The sequence below is a fragment of the Bactrocera neohumeralis genome, chromosome 2 (assembly GCF_024586455.1).
Source record: "Bactrocera neohumeralis isolate Rockhampton chromosome 2, APGP_CSIRO_Bneo_wtdbg2-racon-allhic-juicebox.fasta_v2, whole genome shotgun sequence".
In the NCBI taxonomy this organism is placed as follows: Eukaryota; Metazoa; Arthropoda; class Insecta; order Diptera; family Tephritidae; genus Bactrocera; species Bactrocera neohumeralis.
In genome coordinates this window covers 79,668,230-79,688,516 of record NC_065919.1, presented here as the reverse complement: position 1 = coordinate 79,688,516, position 20,287 = coordinate 79,668,230, and the positions used below count along the sequence as shown (strand labels likewise).

General features: G+C 37.9%; 1 protein-coding gene across 3 annotated transcripts in view; it reads right to left on the bottom strand.

Annotated features, from left to right (window-relative positions):
* LOC126765700 (uncharacterized) overlaps window positions 1–20,287 on the bottom strand; it is a 62,801-nt gene that overhangs the window by 23,137 nt on the left and 19,377 nt on the right. The gene's annotated exons all lie outside the window — the stretch shown is intronic.

The window sequence follows — 20,287 nt, the reverse complement described above, 5'->3', positions numbered from 1 at the left end:
TCAACCGATATCGAGCCGCTACCACCGTATTCGCCTGACTTAGCTCTGTGTCATTTCAATAATCTTGGAACTTTCCTAGAGCCTATAGAGCGAAGCGATGTCGCTTGCGAAGGTCGAGTGACTTCAGTTCTTTCACTAGCTGTATTTTGTACGCTTTAAATTTAAGATGTCGACGTAAGAGATAGAAATTCGATTTTATTTTTGGCTCACCCTAATATATGCATACCTTCCATGTGTAAGCCCGCTAACGTCGGATTTTAAATTCATGTGTCGATATGTGCCTATGTGCTTACATGCAAACAAATTTCAGTCACTAACTGTTAACTACAGTCATTTACACACACACACACACATGCATACATACAATGTGGTAGCCAAGTGGTTGAGCGAATATCTGAAGCGGTGGTGGGTGATTGAGTGGTGAGTGGCTTCACCTGCACGCTCGAAAGTTCAAACGTCGCGCATATTCGTGAGGCCATTCAATTGGCAGATAACAAATTTAATTGCCCATTTTGCATTATTATGAACCGTAATGGACGCGAGTACTCGAACGATTGGACAGATATTTGATGCGTTCCTCATGAATTCAGCAAAATTTATAGCGCAACACGAGGCACTAAATTCAGCGACGAGTTAGTAGCAGTAAAACCATAGGATGCATGCACAATGTACCTGTATATGTACTGTTATCTGCTGTAGGAAGCCGCACTGGCACGCACACAATGCGGGAGCTCTCAGCGCTGGCATACGATGCGCCAATAATGTCCGATACTATTTTCTCGTGATTAACTCTGAAATTGTCCTCAAACGCATGCAACTCGGCTAATGCTTGCTTATGACATTCAAAAGCAAATTTAATAATTATACTACTTGTATTTTATTGGCAATTCACTTATGACTAGCGCATTTGACTTGGCATTTTATGCACAATCGTTTTGACTTTCTCGCAGAGCTCGCTTTGGTTTCATCATTGTCATACCATTGTTTTGAATACCGCTAATGAGCCGAAGAAAGTTGTATGACAACATAAATGGATGAGATATTATGCATGAATGTCCGTAAACAGCTTTATGACAAACAAAACTTTTATAGGCATGCATATGTATACGTATAAGTATGACTTGACTTGACTATGCGAAATATTCACATAAAAGTGCATAATGAAATCTATTTTTATCCAACATTGCTCAGTTTTGTGCTCCCAGAGGTGTGGCTGAAAGCTACCACATCGGGATAGAGGTAAAGTTTGGCGGCATAAAAGACTCAGAAAAAGATAGAGTTAATACATGAATGTGACACACCTGCTTCTTAGAAACTAAATAATGCTTCGGAAAGCTCTGTGAACTGGGAACCTAACCTAACTTTCAGAACTTTTGATTTTATTCAATGAAAAATTTGAAACGAATTGTGAGTATTTATTTTTCAGGACTGTTCTTCGAAGCAGCTTTGGATGTCACAAAAAGGAGAGGCTCTTAAAGCAATGCAAATGATGAGTGCAGATGTAGTCCCTCCCATAATCGTCTTACTATAAAATATTCCCATGATTATATGTGCACCCGGGTTGAACGAACCAATGAGCCTTTTGGACGATAGGTTGAAACTAGATAGTCTTTAGAAGACAAACTCTGTTGCAAGCTGGAAATAAAACCTTTTATTAATTTCCATAGTGTGTATCACCAAGAAAACTTTACAAGCACATATACAGGATTGACCTAGACGTCGCTGAAAATATATTGCTAACAGTCGATTTTGAATTAGGTTCCAATATACTATGTCTATATTCATGTGGTTAGTCTTGATTATGATTCAAACAATCCAATATATAAAACGAGCATTATATAAATATGACATTTATTTAAAGAGTAAACAAAAATAATTTTCGTACTCAAATATGTCGAACTTTGTTCTTGAAACTATGCGGGAGGTTCTTCTTCATCAATTTAAGTCTTCGAATTTTGGTAGAAGTTTATGTCAAACATGCTCTAACTGAGCGAACGAGTCGAAGAGTGGCTTGCATGTTTTAAAAGTGATGATTTTAGTTTGAAAGACGAAGAACGTGCTGGGGAATATCATGTTGCAAGACTGATTAAAAGCTATTTGGAAAACGTAAGCTGGAAAATGTTGTCTTATAGTCCAAACCTTGAACCCCTCGACTATCATTTCTATCTATTGCTACAGAACGCCCTCACTGGAATACGGTTCACATTGACTTTAATCATTCTTGGACGCCAAGACGGTGTAGTTCGATTGGATTGGAACCCACAAGTTGCCAAAAAGGTGGGGAAATGTTATATCTTGGATTGACGGGATTTTCAATAAGAGCGCTATAAAAGTACAAATCCTTTGAAGTACAAATCCAGAAGCTGAACCCAATTTTCGGCTATTTTCAAGCATAAATCGGCCGATACTGCTGCAATTTCACGTTCGATATTCGTACAAGCGGTAGCGATTCCCATTCACAGTAACTTACCGGTCTTGATCATCACGGAAGAAGTACGGCCCAATGGTGCCGCCGGCCCATAAATCGCACCAAAATTAAATTAAAAAAGTAAATTTTTCGGAATGCAATAGTGACTCATGGAGTACGTGTGGATTGCTGTCTGACCAGTAACCTCATGAACCTCACAGCTGAAGACATTTTTTTGATGAAAATCCAGATCATTTTCAAGTTGTTGCTCAGCCCAATTCACGAACATACGACGATCCTGTTGGTCAAGCGAATTCAGTTCTTGCGTCAATTTAATCTTGTAAGGATGTAGGCCAAGATCTTTTCATAAAACTCGCCACAACGACAATTGACGGGCACTTTTTTGTCTCACTGGCACGGCGACATTTTGTACTGTGCCTGTGAATTCAAATTTATCCACTAGACGCGCAATTGTTGATTTGACAGGACGATTATGAGGACCGTAAATTGGACGTAGTGCTCTTAAAGTTGAGGCCACTGACTCCGAATTTCGGTAATAAATTTTAATAATTTCGAATCGTTGTTGGATCGTATATCTTTCCATGGTGAAATGGCAAACCGTACAGTAGAGGAATGTTAGAAGAGCGGGAAAAATCAGAGGTCGTTTGCCGTCCCTATCGGTCTACTTTTGAGATGTTCTTACTGAAAAACTCGTTATTTGATATAGTATTTAAGAACAGTCGGTAGGACTTAACAAAATACATTTTGTTTTTCGAAATATCATTTACCTGAAGAACTTAACCACAAGTTCCAGGCGCTTTTTTGTTACAATGTATACATTTAATAGGGTCTCCGACGTTTCCTTTTGTTGTATTGAATTCGGTGATTTCTCAGGAGATTTAAATCTTTGAAGTAGTTCGAATTATCATTTTAATCACATTATTTCTCAACTCAAGCATCTTGCAGCTTCGCATGTACATATATGTATATATGTATGCACATACAGTCACATATACATATATTAATCAATTACAATTACACTTAAACTGAACTCTCGTCGAGTAACGTAATTCAAATTCAACTCAATCCAATTGGCGCTAATGTATCTCAAACACAAACTAGTAGTCATATGAATATGTATGTGTGTATGCACTGCCAGTTAATAAATATGTCTATCTCAAACATTAGTTTTGTATGCTAATTAATTGGTTGGCGCACAATTCGACTTTGTCACACTGCCGCCTGCCGACACTTAAACGTTTTTATGGTATATATGTACATACATACATACATAAATACTCAGAGTCCATAAGTACATACTCGAACAAATATTTAACTTGCGTTTGCATGTCTAAGCACACACACACACTAACACACCGAAGTCAATACGTTTGTGCTTTTAACGAATTCGCGTGTCACGCGGCATCAAAGTCGTTCATTCGTTAAAATTCATGTGAACAAGACTCTTATCCTCTCAAATTGTCATGAGACAACGGAAGGCGGACAAAAAATACAATAATCATAGCAACAACGATAATTTAGGGAGTAACAAGCCAGCATATATCTGTCTACACACATAAATAAGTATCTATTTCATGGCATTTGAACATGGATCTGCTCTTAAATTTATTATTTCGGTTTATTTTTGCTTAGTTTCATGGGAAATTTAGCCGAATTCAAGCAATATTAATTGAAATTGAAAAAAAAAATTAAAATGAATTCTAGTCGTTGAAATAATAATGAAAAAATTCTCCAAGTCCATAAGTTTTAACAAAACTCTCCACGCTTCCGCAATCTACTGCTTCTTCATTATTTGGCATTTCTCAAATATCTTCAACTAAGGACCTAAATCGATATCTATCTATAATTAGATCTGTGAAGATTACTTCAGAGGACGAGAATAACCAAGAAACGCGGTCACAGAATTAATTCTATTAATAGAATTGGCAAGAGGTGGAGTATCTCACTGAAAGTGGTCCTCTGGCTCTATGACACCATAGTCAAGCTTATTAAGTTCTATGGAGTCTTTACGTGGTGGAGGGCCCTAAAAAGGACCACACTTGAAAAGAAAGTCGATAGTGTTCCAAGGATGTCGCTCATCAGCATATGTGGTGCAGTAAGGAACACTCCAACCAAGGCACTTAACGCCATTTTGAACATAGTGTATGGCCGCGAAAGTGGCTATTAGACTCAGAGAATCTGGATCCTTTAAAGAACGCCTATCTGAACACTCGGATATCCTGACATACTTTGACTTCACACCGGATCACCTAAACCGAACCCTGACGGCTTCTTCTCTGCCCATATGCCAACAAAGGAGCTATGGATGGGAAGAACCCGTTGGAGGGGAGGAGCAGTGAGTTTCTTTACGGAGGGGCCAAGCTTGGGGGGTAGGTTGGTGAGAAGTTTTCTGTCAGGAGCTCTCTATCAACTGCAGTTTCCAACTTCCTGACTATTGTAGTGCCTTCCAAGCCGAGGTTGCAGCCAGTAAGTTATCAGTAGATCTGCTGCTGCGCAGTGCACCCTCTTTCAGAGAAGTGACCGTTCACTCAGATAGCAGCCTCGAACTCATTTACAGTGCACTCAGGGTTGGTCGAGGAGTACCTAGCTTCATTATTCATAGCATCAATTGTCTTTGTGATAAGACCGGAATGTGTGCCTGGCCATAGCGGAATCGCAGGAAATTGCAAACTGATGAGCTGGCAAGGAAATGCATTCTAGAACCGCTATCGGTAGAATGGGAGCGGTATCCTCCTGTGTTCTACTACTAAATAGCTGGGCTTCGCGTAAGCTTGGCCATCTGTACTTGCACTGTCGCAAATGTCTTTTGGCTTCAGGTTGATCCCAGGAGATCTAGTGATCTCTTTGCCCAAAGGATTAGTCCCTGCATAGTAGGGCTTTTAATAGGCCATTGCTCTATTGGCGTCCATGCTGTAAGGTTGAGAGTGTTACCAGGCGTTGTTTTCAGAATCTTTATGGAATAAGATGAGGTGGAAACAACTCAGCGCTTCTTTATAGACAGTTCCGCGTATGCGGGAGCGCATACTTTTAGAAATTCCACTGAACTGGCGATATTTGAAATTGAAGGCCTATGCAAATTTGTATTGGCTACTAAGCGTTTTGCCAATCTACAAGTCCGAACACAAGAGTTCTTCTTTTCAATGGCTTCACAAGGGACTACATATTCCAGTCCACGTGCGATCTTCGATCAATCATCTAACCTAACCTAACCTAACCTAATATTAGGTCGAAAAGTATAAAAACTCAATTTTTCGCATAGACCCAATCAAATATATACATAATAGTATACATACATCAATATATACATGAGTACTTCCCTAACGGCTCTTGTAATCTGCACCAACAGCTTGATAACAATAAAATACTTATTGATGTTGCCAGCGGGCGTATCACTACACGATCACATAAACTGGCTGTGCCATGCTCCCACAGCATCACAGTGAAGTGAGTGTACACACATACATACATATGTATGTATGTATGTAAATATGCTAATGCGATACACAGCCTTCGCACAGACTTCCCTTTCCTGCTTCGCGCTTTGATGGCGGTTGGTTCAAATTGAGGCGAAATGTCTCGCACATTTTCATACATTTCTCTTTTTCTTTTGCAAAATATGAAATCTAATAAACAACCAGCCACACACACACAGACACTGACTGACAACTGTCCACACACACCTCCTCGGCTCGACACGACCATACGCAATAAGCGCTGTTATGTAGCTGATGTTCGTTGGTGTTCGCTTGCCGATTATTTATTAATAGCAATATCAACAACAATAAGAGCAACATCAATAGCAGCGTTTTATTTCATTCCATTTTCCATTTCATTAATGGCATTTGAAGATTTATGCCGCAATGAAATTATGGTGTCAGTGCTGTAACGTAAGGTAACGTAACATGTACTGTTCTTCTTGCCTTTCCAAGAGCCGTTGCTTCGTTGCTTTATTGTACATATGTATGTATGTATGTGCTATGCATATTATTAAAGAAATGTGTAGCCATCAAAGTTTTCAGATAGTTATTATTGTTTTCTTTCCATTATTCTGTTATTACTTGACTTGCTTTGCCGTTGTGCGCCGCAAATAGCCGACAAGCTGACCGTTTCAAGTGCTGTTAGACGCGCAGAAGAACCGCCATAATCTATGGCATTTATCTTCAGCACTCCACTCCATTCGACTTATTGGCATTACTTCACATGCGCTCTTTCTTTGCATATCTGAAAGCACCACTTAACATTATGAGTGTGCAAAATAAGCAAAAGGAAAAGAAAAGAAAGATGTGGGATTCGTTTCCTAGTGGAAACTTTTCTAAGCGGCTTGAGATAATTGAAATGTATTTACATAGTATGTAGATGCATATATGAGACATTCTGGACTTTTGACTTACATTCTGACAAAAAAGTACCCGGAAACTGTAATTAAATTTCCCGGTTAAATGATATTTCAAAAAAATATTATTGGTAAGTTAGTAGGACTGTCCTTAATTAGTATGCTAAATAGGAGCGCAATCTGTCAACCAGTTTCTTTACAGCAGCTGCTTATGTCGGTAGACTTCAGTATTAGTTGCGATTTTTACATTGGATAAAAATATCGAAGAAAGGTTTTGTCTCAAAATTTATATTTCTAACCAAATTTCGTGTGCTGAATCATTGTCAATGTTGGAAAAGGCTTGCGGGGATTCTGTTTTATCAAAAACACATGCCTACGAGTGGTGCAAAGCCTTCAAAGACGGACGAGATATCGTTGAAGATATGCCACGTTCTGTACGACCTTCGATCTCTTCAACTGATTAAAATATTAAAAAAGTGAAGAATATTGCTGAAAGTTGCTGTCGAATGATTTTGGTGGATATTTTGGGTATGAAACGCGTTCTAGCTCGACTCGTCCTGATAAAGCGATTTTTTTTTTACAAAAATAGTACCGTAAACAGGTCTCTTTGGAGATGCTTGATTATGAGAGTTCATGGAGAGCATTATAACTGCCGATGAGACATGGTTTATGAGTTTTACATGTAAACAAATTAACAATTAGCAGAATGGAGGGAAAAACGAGCCGAAACCAAAAAACCACGCCAAAGTCGCTCAAAAATCAAGGGATGCTCATTGTTTTTTCGACATTCGTGGTTTGGTGCATCATGAATTTGTTCCGGAGGGACAGACGGTCAAGAAGTTTGGCCGTATTGCGGCGTTTCCATGAGAACATCTGTCGAAAATGGCCGGAATTGTGGAAGAAGAATTAATGGATTTTACACGATGATAATGCACCATCGCATCGAGCTACGATTGTGACCAAATTTAAACCCAAAAACGATATGAATGCCATCGATCAACCACCGTATTCACCAGATTTGGGTCCGTGTGTTTTTTTCTTGTACCCCAAACTGAAATTGCCGCCCTATGGAACCCGTTTTCGGTCGATTGAAGAGATGAAACAAAGTTCGCTGAAGGAGTTGATGGCCATCCCAAAAAGTGCTTGTGAAAAGTGTTTCGAGGACTGGAAAAATCGTTGGCATAAGTGTATTACATCTGGTGGGGATTACTTTGAAGTCGAAAAAATAAATATTGATGAATGAATAAAAATTTTGCATTTTGTTTACAATTTCCGGGTATTTTTATGTCATAATATAAAAAGAATTGCAACTTTTAAATATAAATGTTGTAAATTTCCTGGTAATTTTTTGTCACAATATATATGTATGTAGATCAAGAATTGTTTATGTATTAGGAATTCATTTTTTATTTGAATGAATTATTCATCTCAAGTGCTTGCTATAAGTACACTTTTTATAATTAGGTCTATAGCAGCGGTGCAATATTAATACATATGTATGTATATTCATTTTTGAAAATGGATTAATATTTGGATACTGCAAAAAATTAATTTAACGTAATTCTGACTTGTTTGCATATTACATGCATTCGAATATACATACTTACATATGTATATTTAAGAATATTATCTGGAATATTGATCCGACAAATAGTTTTGGAGACGAAATTAGTGTAATTGGCTCTTAGAACTTTAAATGCGTTATTTTTGAAACGTTTTTTTTAGGCCAGTGAGGAAAATTACTCCGAAATGGCTTGAAATTTTCTCACGACCTCATAAATAAATATATCAGGTATGTTGACCCTTAAAAAATTAATTTCCAATACTGTATTTAAAGGCTCATGAACCTTGTACTTGTTTTAACCATTTAATCCCTAAAAGAATAACAATTATTGGGGAAGAACAAGCCTAACCTCTGAATCATTTATCTACAACCAGAGAAGAGGTGCTCGGTTAGGTTGCGTTAGATGTCTGGCCTCTCAGCATGGCGGAGATCACATTTGGCCTGTTATATACAATCCTTTGTGAATCTAGAAAGTCCTGTAATTGGATATAGCCCGTCTTTCTGCTTTCAATGGTTATTCTAATCAGACACTGTCCGATCGGGATTCATGCGGTAAAGTTTAACCAACTTACTGGATGCCAGCAACATTAGTTCTTTGGAAAATATGAGATATGTTAAACTCAACACTTCTACACAAGGCAAAAGCACCTCGGATCTCATACTTTTAGACATCTAGGTGAAATATACGTACCAGAAACCGAAATCAAACACATAGGTAGATTTTTGGTAAGTTCAGGCGTTTACGCCGATAGCTACTTGAATAATATTCGCCCATCTCCAGTGTAAAATCTTATACCTCTGGCGTATTAAGTTATTGATTTATGGCTCTCTCAGTAGTTTTAACAGTGCCGTTGTATGGGGAGTGAGCGGAGTTGCCGTCTGATTTCTAAATATTAAATTTGCCTTCGTTCCAATTTTTACCAAAAGTTAGTCATTAACAATATTTCCTACAGGGTCGGCAAAAACTACGTACGCATAACATATGAAATGCAGTAATGCACTTGCATATGTATTACGTAAACACGATCATACGCGGAATTAGCGACGCTATGCTTTACTTATACTTACATATACATATGTTTATGTTATTCATACATTCACATCTTCACATATACATAAATATACGTATGTAATGTAATATCTTTAAGTAAAACCCATATGATGCATTATTAAAGTTTGATGTGTATATTTCCTGTGAAATATAAACCACACATACTCATATACAGAAAAAACGAAGAAAGTCACTCCAAAAAAGCAACAACAAAACAGGAAAACTTCACTGGATATCTATTACAATAACGCCAAGACAGTAAGGTGCGCACCCTAACACGAAAGACACCAGACAGACACAACAAAGGAATATAAAACTGTAAAAGGTTGTGTGTTTTACCGACTAACCCCTGGTTATACGTCTAAAAATGGACAGATGTTCTACTAAACAAACACGAGCGCCAAAAGGCAGCAAATAAACCAATAAATCACATTTAACCGCATTTCACTGCATTTCAGTCGGATGTGCTTTTGGTAAGGATATAAAATAGGTGTTAGACAAACATTGGCGGAAAAGTCTAGTTAAATGGGAACATATTGCAGTTTTTTATTTTAGTATTTCCGTTTTCTCAAAACATTGCTGTAGTTACGGTTAAAGTGTCCAAATAGTATTTATAGTCGAGTGAAATAAATTTTATTTTTATGGTTTTATACGACAGATATGGCATATGCCTCTCGTTATTAAAGCAACAAATAGCAGTATGATATACATGCATACATACTATGTAAATAATGATATTCCCATACACCTTTTGTGGTTACAACTTTCTTTCACACCCTTCGGTATAATTGCAAAAATTTGAGCTTTGCAACGCAATAGGGAAGTAGAGTTGTAAATTCGATAATCACGGTGTTGAACACTATTGCCGGATTACTAAGCCACAAATACCATAAAACAGCTAGGATTATTTCACATTCCTTCCAAATTCCTCCTCTACCCTCATCCTCATCTCGCTCACTTAACTTTGTCAGCGGCGCTCAATGAATTCAGTTCCTCACTTAATCGAAATATTCAGCTATTGCTAACAAGTAGCTGGGAAAATTGTTACTTTTTGAAAGCAAGAACTTTTAAAGATTGTTCTGAATAGTTCATTACAACTCATCTCTTTTGCGCAAACATTGTCAAGTCAACCATTTATGCGATAGAGTAAGAATCATTGACACTAAAAGGATCTGCTACAGCGAAACCAGCCGAAATCAGAGAAATTTTTCCATACAAAGATTTTAATATTATCGTTCAGTTCGTTTGGACCTATAACGGTGGTTCCGGTAAATGAGCAGCTTCTTGGGGAGAAAACGATGTGTCTAAATTTCAAATCGATGTCACATTTCTTTCAACTGATGGTCAACATAAGCGGCCTACTGAGCATACTATTCGCAACACCATCACCTATATTGAGACCCAGCATTATTGGATAATATTCGACCGAATAAGCCACGTTCAGCAAATGTTCGTACTTTGGATGGAGAGCAACCTGAGAGATTCAAGATCTGCCATTTCATCCAGAAATAATCGGTGGAATCATCGGTCCAAACTTCTTCAAAAATGATGCCGATGGAGAGAACACAACAGATAATTTCACGTTTTGGGTCGATGGATTGGCCACCAACCGGAGTGTGATCTCACTCCGTTAGACGTTTTCCTATGGGGATATGTAAAGTCTAAAGTCGTGTATAACATATAGTTTCCTTCTAAGTGCTACAAACCTCATATACCCATATTATTAGTAACAACACTTGCTGAAATTTCTATTTTTAAGCATTGTCTTCAGCATAAATTTGATTCAAATATGGGGTAAGACATCCGAGATTATATACCTAAATCTTAAAAACTTCTTGTAGATTAAGCTAAGGGTTTTCATGGAAGGTAGGTGGTGTAAATTCTGCTACATTTCAAGAAAAAATATTTAATATTGTAAATTATACTAATGAAGGGAAGTCCAACAACCATACCAGGGTATCTTAATGTCTTAAATTAGTTTTCTTCACTCGCCTCTTTTTATATACTATACATACATATATGTAATACAATAAATACTAGATCACAGGCACGTACATACTTATGTGAGCACAAACTAACCTCTCTATGGCTAAACCTCCAAAGCCCACAACTTTCAACGTGTCCCATACGCCGGATCTACGCCAACAACAAAAATCATTCGACCACTTTTGGCTTGGCCGTACTCTCTCTTTTTCGAATGTCAGCATGAAATCGTGTAAATTGTGCAATAAAACAAGATTTTAACGATTCAAAGAAATTTGATTAATTCCCCATAAATGGCAATTGCAATAATTCGCAATTTGCAGATTGCCACGAGTAAATACATACATATGTATGTACATATGTGTGTGCATACCAGTTATGTGTCAGCAGTGGCAACAGGAAAAAAAGCCAAATTGCCACATGTTGTAAATAAGTTTCATTGCTGTCGCATAGCACGCACAACGTGTTGGCATGCAATCGACTATTATGAGTGGCGACTGTCGAGGCACTACACTAAATATTTATGTCTGTAGTGACCTAAAAGTAGTATACGTAAACGTGTGGCACGAGTAGCGGTTATTATTAATTGATTCTGGATTTTCGGGTTTTCGACAGTTTTCGTGTTTAATTTCCAATTAATAGCTCACGGAAGATGAATATTTATGCTTTTGATGCCGCGAAAAGCTGGCATAACTGTACATATATGTATATATTTGCATACGGTATGCAACTTTTTTAACTACGACGGCGGCTTGATAGATTACTTTTGGAATGATTTTTTTCGAAGTTGAAAGGAATTCTTTTCTCGCAATTTCTTTCGATGTCTGATATTACGAAATCGAAAAAATTGGGCAACAACATACAAAGAAGAGGATACTTTGGTTATTAGATCCAACAGGGACTCAAAAATGGTTATAAAAGAATTGTAAAGGTCAGAACAACGATTGAACTCCAAAAAAAATAGGTTCAATAAGAGCGAATACATCTTTTCGCTTTTAAATAAATGAAAATGTTGGCAAATACCATCTGATTTTTTCATTTTCTCGCTTTTAAATGGGGAACCTTTTCGGTTTCGGCTCGTTTTGGTGTGCCTTTCGCTAGATTCTTGGATAGTTTCGCTTTCAAATTTAAAACGTCACGTCTCGTCACCAATAACGATCCATTAATCAAATATAGAGTCCTCAGTTACGTTATCAAGCATCTCTTTTGCGACCTCTACTAAATCTGAGATTCAGATCTTTCGGTACGAGTCTAGCATCGACCCGCTTAATAGTCTACATAAATGTGTTAGGCGATTCCAAAGAGAATTTGAGATCAACTGATAATTCCCGCATGCCAACGTAACGATTCACTGTTCCTTAAATTTGTTCGATATTCTTAACAGAGGTGAATAGATGACTCGAATGAAGAAAGTTTTCGGTGACTTCACAACCTTTACTGAACGCTTGCACTACTCAAATTAGTTCGTTCGGGAAAAATTAAGCTTCTCAAACCACTTCTGCTCCGGAGTGCAGCCTCCACTCAGATAGCAGAGCGGCGATACTAGCCTTGAACTCATTAACAGTGCGTTCAGGTTTGGTCAAGGAATTCTCGCTATCAATAGCATCGAGTATATTTGTGATATGAAAACTGGAAATAGTAAAGCTGATGAGCTAGTAAGGAAAGGAAACCCAGAACTTTATCAGTAGAATTAGTGTAGGTCGGTACTCTTGTCTTCTACTGCTAGATAGCTGGGCATCGCGGGAGCTTGGCCAGCGCTGAGCCACCATCCGTACATGCGCTGTCGCAAAATCTTTTTGGCCCAAGATCGATCGCAAGAGATCTAGTGATCTCTTTTTGGCCTCAGTAAGTCTAGCCTCTCCCTAGTTGTGGGGCTTTTAACAGGCCATTGCTCTATTGGCGAACATGCTGTAAGGGAATCCTACCAGAAGCCCTCTGCAGAAGCTGTATGGAAGAAGACGATATGGAAACAACTCAACATTTTCTTCTTGACTGCCTCGCATTTAGGAGGTCAAGACTTAAACACTTGGAAGCGCATAACTTCAGACTTTCCACCGAACCGGCGGGAAAGGAAATTAACTCTGGACGGGTTACGAGTAAAATTGTCTCCCGATTTGAAAAATTCAGTTTCGGGACAATGCGTTTATACTTTCCTTTCAAAAAGTCGATCTTTTGCCTCAAGCTGCTAAAAATTTGAAAATTCTCGGCTCATAAATATGCAATCAAGCAATACAACTAAATTGAACTATAATTTTAAACTAAGAGATCAAAGATCAAAGAGATCGACTGAAATCTCTTTTGAAATGTTAATCAGATTCTCGCATGACCAGAAGAACTCTTCATAGGCACTCTAGGCGAGTTCTAAACATTAAAAAGCAGTTAACGAGATGCATTATCTTTATTACGAATGATACAAAGCCAAACTAACGGAACAATTCTCAATTGAAAGCCTTTTACCGTAATTTCCGCAACTCACGCATTTCCGCTCATTCAAATAATTACAAAGCACAAAGCGAAAGAAGATTATTACCCAAAAGTCAATACGAATTTGTAACGCTTATACTTTGCCGCAGCGCTTCAAATTGTATTTATCTTTCATTGAAGGCTGGCGGACTGCGAGCGCTGCCTGAAATTGGCAGCTACTCAACTATTTCGCACAACAAGCATTTGATTAATGATTGAAGCCAGCATTTTTTCGCTTAATATACTTATGTATATATATATATATTCATATATGTAACACCAACGAAGAAAGAAAAACGAAAATCAGAATTGATAAATGGGGGGGAAAAAGCAAGTTAATTGTTGTTAACTTGACGCTATTTAGGCGTGCACAAGCACGCGAAGATGCCCGAGCGCCGATTGCGGGACGCTGCGGCAAGCAACAGGAAAAGAAATGAATTAAAAAGCCATAATACACACACATATAAAAAGTGAGTTGTAATAAAAAATCGTTAAAAAGCAACAACAACGAGAACAGCAATGAAAAAATATCTGAAGTACTTTCCGAGGCAGTGAAGTGAGTGGCGACGGCACTCAACACGGTTGCAGCAAACAGCAAAAGTGATAGCAATAACAGTGCCAACAACACCATCTTCATCAACAACCAGCAGCAACAATAACAACAGCACCAACACATACTGCTGCAGCTCCATTGCGCGCTCTTCTCCTTTCCACCGACACGCCACCGCACCGGCAACATCAACCATCAACGTCAACTTTATGGCAAATAATATCGCCGTCATCAATGCTGGCGGTTGAGGATATCCTCAGCACTCAACGACGCATTTTAATATTCACATTCACCCAGCCGCGCACTGCAACGGGTTATATATGTATGTATACAGTGACGGGCATATAAATAAGTATAATCTCTGTTAAAAACAAAAGTCTATGCAAAAAGTTATATCCCAACCAAGATTGCGAATTTTATAATCCTAAAATTCTGGTTTAAAAATTAATTCCAACATCGGAATTAAAAAATTAAAATTTAAGTTTTAATCCGAGATCGGAATTAAAAAATATTTGTTTACCAAGCTTCATATAAATTTTTCCACAGTTGTTATTTTTCAACTTGACGTTTCAATTTTTTTCAGGAGCTCTCAATCAATTCCACTTTCAGACTTCCTGACTGTTGCAGTGTTTTCTAACCCGAGCTTGCAGCCATTAAGGGAGCGGTAGATTTACTGCTCCGGAGTGTATCCTTCTTTAGAGAAGTGACCATCCACTCAGGAATCCGGGCGGCGATACTGGCCTTGAACCCGTTAACAGTGCATACAGTGTTGGTCAAGGAATGCGTTTCAATAGCACCCAGTCTCCTTATGATAAGACTGGTATGGGTGCCAGGTCACAGCGCAATCGTAGGAAATTGTCGGTGCTCTCGTATCCTCTTGTGTTCTACTACTAGATAGCTGAGCCACCATCGATCCCTAGAGATCTTGTGATCTCTTTGCCCTCAGTAAGGCCAGCCTCACTTTAGTTGTGGGGCTTTTAACAGGCCATTGTCCTATTGACGTCTATGCTGTAAGGCTGGAAATCTAACCAGGCGCCATCTGCAGACGAGGTGGAAACAACTCAACATTTGTTGTTATTGCTAGGTACCCGCTCCTGTTAAGATGGTAAGAATTAGCTAAGTTGTCGTCGACGTCATTCAACGGTAGGCCCAAGAAACGTATTGTTTCGACGGGGTCGGACCAAAGGTAAATTGGGGTTAGTCGGGCATACAAAGAGGAAACCAATGTCATGCGGAGACTCATTGCACGCAGGACATATATTAGATATGTCGGGATCTAGTCTGGATAAGTAGAAGTTTAACCTGCTACAATATCTAGAACGAAGCTGCGCAAGGGTCACTCTCGTTTCTCGCAGCAACTCGAGCTCATCATCTGCAATGGGTAGTGGTTTGCCTCCAAGCACGCCATTCGGTGAAGGTGTTGATGGCTCTACTGTGAATGGCGGTCAGTGCTTGTCGGAAATTAGTTGCGACAACTCAACACTTCCTTCTTGACTGTCTCGCGTGAAAGGTGAAAGTTTAAACAGTTGGGAGCGTGTACCTTCAGACATCCCACCGAACTGGCGATAGTTGAAATTAAAGGCCTTTGCAAATTTGTACTGGATACGTTTTGATAATTTATAAGTTCGAACACAGGAGTTATTCTTTTCTATGGCTTCACAAAGGACAACATATAACAGTCTACGTGCAATATTTCCATCATCAGCCATCTAACCTAACTCTAACCTAGTTTTGAGTATTGGGAAGGCCAGATTAAAACATATATTTTATTAGTTTTCAGACCCCTTACTCAACGTTTACCTCCTATACTTGACTCAAACAAAATTTACCATATTTTTGTCTGTCCACAGTACTTTCCGCCATTTTTATATCCTGAACAGGGCACGTATATAGAGATTACCCACGTACTCGTGTAATACATACATGATCAGCGTGATGACCTGAGTCGATTTAGTCGTGTCCGGACGTATATCCCACATTTTTGAGATATCGATCTGAAATTTTGCTCACATTTTTCTCTCTTCAAGGAGCAGCTGATTTATCAGAACAGGCGATATCGGACCATTATAGCATAAAACTGAACGATTAAAATATCTTCACGAAATGTTGCTTGGGTTATTGCTCAAGGAACCGGTACCGTCCCCAAAAAAATTGTTCAGATCGGATAACTATGGCTTAAAGCTGACATAAAAACTGGACATTCAAAAACAAGGTCTTGATTTAACATTTTTATTAATGAAGGGTATTTTAGCTTCGATAAATTTGAAGTTACCGTTTTTTATTGTTGAAAATACTTTCCCATCGAATGTTACTTGGTTAAGTGTTCTTATTTTTTTGTCTGTGAATGTATGTACATACATGTGTGTATATAGCTGAGATAGTCATCCATTCACTTGTGCAGCAGCAGAGAACACCAGTGATATGCATCGCTGCGCTGCGCTGTGCTGGCGACAAGGCAAGTGTGCAGCATTTTGTTGCAAGTACTCACGTGTGCTTCATCTAGCCAGGGCAGGGGGGCGTGTGAAGTGCGCCTGGATATATGTGGTAACAAGTATTCTAGCTTATTCTTTACATTAACAGAACGTGAACAAGTGTTGAATATGAAGTTGAAAGTATGTTGATAATGTAGAATTATGCGCCAATTGTTGTTTTTGTTGCGGTTGGGTGACTACTCACAGTTTTACGTAGCATTGCATGTTCATCGGTACTTTGTTGTAGCGGTGTTGCACAAAGTGGCTACACTCGACGCACACCTAACGTCCCAACCGTTCAACTGTCTCACTTGCCGCACTCGCCGCCACCGAACCACTGCCACTTGCACCATTAAAAAGTGTTAGCGGCCACGGCGGCGTTTATGTGTGCGCTGACCATGGCCGTGTGCAGTGGACCCATGCGCACACATACACATGTACTGCAGCAAACTTAAGCGGCAGTATTTAAGTGCATGCCACCCGTAATCCACTAATTCACAGTCACATAACTGCGTTGCCGGTGAGTGGCACATTTGCATAGTTATTGCCATTGCAAGTGCCATTTGACTGTGAGCTGTGAGCTGTGAATGCCAGCCCATAAGATCACTTAGGTGTGTATGTTTGTCTGTCTGTATGACAGTAGTTATTAGTATGTGTGTGCGTGCACTAAGATTTATGTGCTTTCAAAAAGGAGTGGCGATTATGCTTGCATACAAGACACTCAAGGCGACCGCCTCGGCCGCCGCTTCTAATGCATCCGAATTTTTAGTACCAATTTAATTCGCTCGTTTATTGCACATACAAACGAGACATATTTTTATCAAATATTTCCATGAACAGCGCGCCGAAAATTTATTTGCTAGTCTCACGAACACTCGAGGGAAGTGCAGCTGGCGTTTGGGAATTAGTTAAAGATACGGAGATAAGAGCAAAGAGGCGGGTGGAGACGTCAAGTTTGAGTGCAATAGAAGTTGTAACTAGTGGAAATTAGGTGAATAATATAGAATATGATTTGCATTTACAATCAGCTGATTATTGCAAGGGTTGCCATAACAAAGAAAACATTTGCGAATAAATAATTAACATTCAAATATGACAGTTTTGGAGGACTTTGATTCTGATTATCAAAGGAATTTATTATGAGATTAGGCTATTTTTTGGTTTAATGTAAAACAGGTTACAACTTTAAACGATTTTCAGTATGAAAATTCGTAAACTCATTTTTCTCAAAAGTGCAGTTTTCAAATCGTCGACATCCATTAGACAAAACCTTTGCGTTACATATGTTTACTGGTTTCAAAAATCGATTTATTTTATTGTATTGTTAAATTCTACAAGACCTCAACATTTGAGCACTTGCGCGCTCGAGGCTAGCTAAGCTAAGAGCGCCGTCTTTAAACACTTTTTTCGCAAAACTGTGTTTTGAATTGAAAATTTACACTGGTCTTTGAAATATAATTCTTAAAGACTTGGACAAAGGATTTTTTTTCGATTCCAACTATTTGAAAAAAACAAATGTTTCGATATTTTCTCTGAAATTTTCATATTTTTCTAAAAATATCTGCAAAAATCCAATTTTCAGTTTTTTTTCCTTCCGTCCAAGTTTTGTGGTAAGTTAAGGTTATTACTAAAACACGTATTTTTTTACTTTAGATAATCCTATAAGGAGTTATCCTGCCAAAACGGGCGCATCTTTTTTTCGAGGGTCTTGTTGAAAAAGGCTGTTTTTACCCAAGAAAACCCATGTAACTCCTTAATAAAACGTTTTTAATAGCAAGTCTTCCATAGATTAAGATCCCGCTTTTTAATTGGTTTTATATAGCACGAGTTCATAGATTCACCGTCACAAATACTAGCGTATGTAGATACACAGGTGGTTCCGAAGAATTTTTGTATTAAAATAACACTTTAAAACATTTTTAAACACACACGACTACTCGAAATGCATTCTTAATAAGACCTGCAAGGGAGAAATTGAAATTCTTGTTCACTACTTTCAGAATATATTTTCGGAATTAGATAATTTTTGAAGACTGTACTCTGGCCTAACCTCTTAACCGTTTTCCGTACCAAGTAGGAGGTATGAAAGAATTCCATTAACATTATGATGTTGATAGAGACGAATTTTACTGTTTACCAACTTCTTTCGTAGTTATATAAATGTAACGTACAACAGCAAAGATCCACGGGAATAAATCGAAATCTATAACTGAAACTAATCGAAATTAAAGAACACTCTAAAAATATATGACTGAGTCAAAATTTTTTATCTTTCATAATTGGAAATGCTTGACCTTTTTCCTTTTCTATGAAATTTCGAATGTACATAAATAAAAGGGAAAAATATTTCTCCTTCAAAGTCAAATGATAGGTTTTTCTAAATAATTATATGACGATCTGGTATGGATTATTCAAAAATCTGCTTTTCTTCATCTATATACATATGTCAATCTAAGAGTAAAAAAGGAAAAATAAAATCCTCAAATCTGTAAAGTGTTGAGACAAACCTCGTCCGGGTCAAGTGATTTCTTATATGACTGTAATAATCGGTTGCTTCAAATGATTTTCAATATAAAATATTTTCACACCACATCAAGTAAAAAGGTATTAGGTCGTTTCGCCCTAAAGTTTGGTGATAATCTTTAAAGTTAAAGAACACACCTTGGGTAAAATAAAAAAATTTAAAATTCATTTTTATATTCGATTTTTTTATTGATTTATTGATTGGTTATACCCTTGAACCTAACATACCAAAAATTTAAATATTAACATTTTTCGATATCTCAAATAGTTTTTGAGTGACAGCCAAGTTTTGCTGCTGAGTTCAATCAGTTCATTTTTAAACTCATTTTTCTTTAAACCAAATCTTTCAAATTTACTTGAGTACAAATGAACAAATCGCTATAAATTTCATATACTGTGTATTGTCTTCCATTTACACCTACTTGTTTTTTGATCTAATCAAACAACCCAAATTTTTGGGTAAAATTCTAGTTTTTTTAAACGCCGACATTTTGTAATTTTTTATACCCTGAATTGGGTTTACTAGTTTCCACGAAGTTTTCAAAACCTAGAAGTAAAGATCGCGAGCCCTATAAAATATATATAAGTATACTATGTATATAAATGATCAGCATCACGAGTGATTCGATTTAGCCAGCTTCAGTTTTTGAGTTATCGATCTGAAATTTTACACATGACCTTTTCTTCCCAAAAAAGCTGCTCGAACTTATTTAGCATATAGCTGTCATTCAAACTGACCGATCATAATCAAGTTCTTGTAGGAAATATTTTGTAATGGGTGATCCAACTAAGAGGTTTTTTCAATAACCTTTTCTTGTTAGACTTTCTCCTATGGGGATATGTAAAGTCGGATAAACGGGTTCGATTCAGGACTTGGAGCAAAACATAACGCGTATCATTCGCCAGTTACCATCTGATACG